Source organism: Vespula pensylvanica, chromosome 5 (assembly GCF_014466175.1).
Source record: "Vespula pensylvanica isolate Volc-1 chromosome 5, ASM1446617v1, whole genome shotgun sequence".
NCBI lineage: Eukaryota > Metazoa > Arthropoda > Insecta > Hymenoptera > Vespidae > Vespula > Vespula pensylvanica.
Window position 1 is genome coordinate 3,696,416 of NC_057689.1, and position 3,222 is coordinate 3,699,637.

The following is a 3,222-nucleotide window of genomic DNA, read 5'->3' on the forward strand; positions in this document are numbered from 1 at the left end:
AAAAAAAAAAGAGAGAAAAAGCGAAATGAAGAAGAAAATAAAATCTTTAAAATCGTTTAAAATCAAATAGAAGAGAAATAGAGAATCGTCATATAGAGGGATGTATTCGAATCGATTGAAAAAAAGAAAAAGAAAGAAAGAAAGAAAGAAAGAACGAAAAGAAAAAAGTTTAACTTCCTTTACCGAAAATAGAAGAGAAAAACCAAAGGAAAATCGAAGGAAATCGGCCGTAAAATTTGTCTCATGGTGGTATCTATGTTTCGATTTGACGGCGAGCCAAAAGGCCGTAAATATAAGAAAGAATCTCGTTTTGGAATACTCTACGATAAAACGGTCCATGAACTTTGGAATGGAAACGAGCTTTTCCATGAAGAGACTCCAAAAGAACTGGAACCTGCGCGTTCGCGATGTCTCGAAAATAAATCTGTTGTAAATCGGAGAGATCTTTTTGCATGGTCTTTCAGAAAAGGAAAAAAAATAAGCTTTGAGTAAAAAAGAGAGAAAGAGAGAGAGAGAGAGAGAGAGCTTCGGGCGATTAGAGGGAAAAAGAAGGCCGGGGGTTTAATCTTCGCTGACTAAAAAGAGAAAAAAATGAAAAGAAAAAAGAAACTTCTTCTTTCGAGTGCCCTGAACTAAGAGTAATCGTTTTCTTTTCATTTTTTTCTCTTAAACTTTAGGATATTGCCAAGCAATTGAGAATTCTTCTACTTTTTCTTTTTCTCTTTCTTTCCTTTTTTGTTTCTTTTTATTTATTTATTTATTTATTTATTTATTTATTCATTCATTTATTTATTTATTTTTCTTTTTCTTTTTCTTTTTCTTTTTCTTTTCCTCATCTTTCACGTGAATCGTTAAGGTGTAAATATTTATTAGAAATGCTCAAGAAGACATTTGCAGAACCTTTCTTTCTTTATTTCTTTTATTCTTTTTATCCTTTTTCTTTTTCACGAATCGTTAAGGTATAAATATTTATTAGAAATGTTTTTTTTTTAGAATACTTGAAAATAAGTTTATGGCGAATTCAATCGAAAGTAATTCCTTTCGGAATATTTCTCTTTTTCATTGTAAAGAAAAATAAAAAGTAACACTTTCCGTCGGGGTTATAACATGTGAGAACGTCGATGGCCAGAAATTTTTCACTCCAACCAATTGCAAAAGTTTCCTGAAAAAGAAGGGAACATTCGTATCGATTCAGGACAGATCGAGCGAGCTCGTCCTCGGTCCATAGCTCTACCATAGCCGATACCTCACGAAATAATTCAAATACATACATACATACATACATCTGTAGGGGAATGGTTTTTATACCTATATCGTATCAAATGAATTTGTTCGGAGGTCGAAAGATCGGGGAAGAAACGTGTGTGTGTGTAAATTTGTGTGTGTTAGTTATGTCGGTCGATCGATCTCTCGCCCGAAATATTTATTTATCGTCGTTGTCGTCGTCGACAACAGCTTTCGTCAAATAAACGAACACGTTCTCTTCGATCGTCGAAACGAAGGGAACCTAACAAGTAGAAATAATTAATTCGCTTATTTATTTATTCATTTATTTTTTTCTTTCGTCTCTAGTATCATAATCTGTAAATATCATAATTTCGATTCACGTATATTTTTTATTATTTCTGCCAAGTAGAGAATGCATATTCGATATCAATGATGTGTTCCTACAAGGACCTTGTAAAAGTCAAGCAAAAGAAAGACCAACGACGACGATGATGACGACGTTGACGACGACGGCGATGACTATGTATCCGTCACTAGCTAGATTGAAACGCATTGAACATGCCAAGAGACTATAGAAATTGTCTCTCTGTGTGTGAGCGTTTATGTGTGCGAGAGAGAGAGAGAGAGAGAGAGAGAGAGAGAGAGAGAGAGAGAGAGAGAGAGAGAGAGAGAGAGTAGAAGCAGAAGCAGAAGCAGAGGACGAGCTCTTTGAAAGCACTGCACGAGTAATGCACTTGCAGGAAGCACTTAACGGAAGCTGGTGCTCTTGTTATCACGGCCCTGTCATCATTTTCTACCTGGAACTCTTTTTTATACCACACGATATATCACTTTACATGCTCGACACAGAACGATCAAAGAAATCTATTCGATCTTTTCTTCTTCTTCTTCTTCTTTTTTTTTTTTTTTTTTTCTTCGAACGACTCAATGAATTTCCGATCACATTTGAATTTTATTAAAACTCGAAATGAATGATAAGTTTGCAATGAAATATTTGACTAAGTTAACGCACGTTCACACTTACGATGCGCGCGCGTGCGCGCTTGAATACACTCACATGTACGCAGAATAATAATAGGAGATGAATATCGAAGCTTACAGGATAACGCTGTGACATTAATCGATCCCGACGTCGAGATCGATCTCGATAACGTAACGAGTAATCGATTCGAGGAGCAATACACCCAACCGTAAATCGTAGGTGTCACTCGCGCGTTGAAACGGACCATCCCGTTTGACCTGTTGAAAATCTATTTTTTCTAATCCTTCCACGTTGTCGCTCTAACCAATGAAGCGAGTTTACGCGGATAACTATTTTTTATATCACACAATAGAACGCGTAAATCACGCGTGAAGTCGCGATAGATCGGCCCGTGGCAATATCTATAACTATAAAAAATTTTTCGACCTCGATCGATCGTTCTCCCCTTTTTTAAATATATATATATATATATATATATATATATATATGTATGTATGTATGTATGTATTTATGTATGTATTTTTATATATAATTTTTTTCATCTTTTATTTTTTCACTTTACTTTTCCTTTTTTCTTCTCCATAGATCTTTATACGCAGAATAATATTTGTTAGATCGTAAGAAAACGATGTGAGTCGTTCTTTTTTCTTTCTTTCTTTGTTTTTCTTTATTCTAATATGATCTCGGTGATCGTTTTCGAGAAGACAAATTCGTCGGATAATTTCCAACGCCAAGAAAGCACGATCGACGTCCCCGACGAGAGCGAATGCCATGACTACGAGAATCTTTGGCCAAAGGTGAGCTCCGAGACAGCCAAATAGTCGTTGACGTCTTCGTTGAGTAAAAAGGAAGGATAGAGGAAGAGAGAGAAAGAGAGAGAGAGAGAGAACGTGCTTTGAACGCCAGCTAACTTTTCCTCGTCTCTAAAACGAACGGCCTTTTTACCGGCTTCTCGAAGGCACGTTCCTGCCAAGAAACTCTATTTCCGGCCAACATCCTCAGGTTCTCAAAGT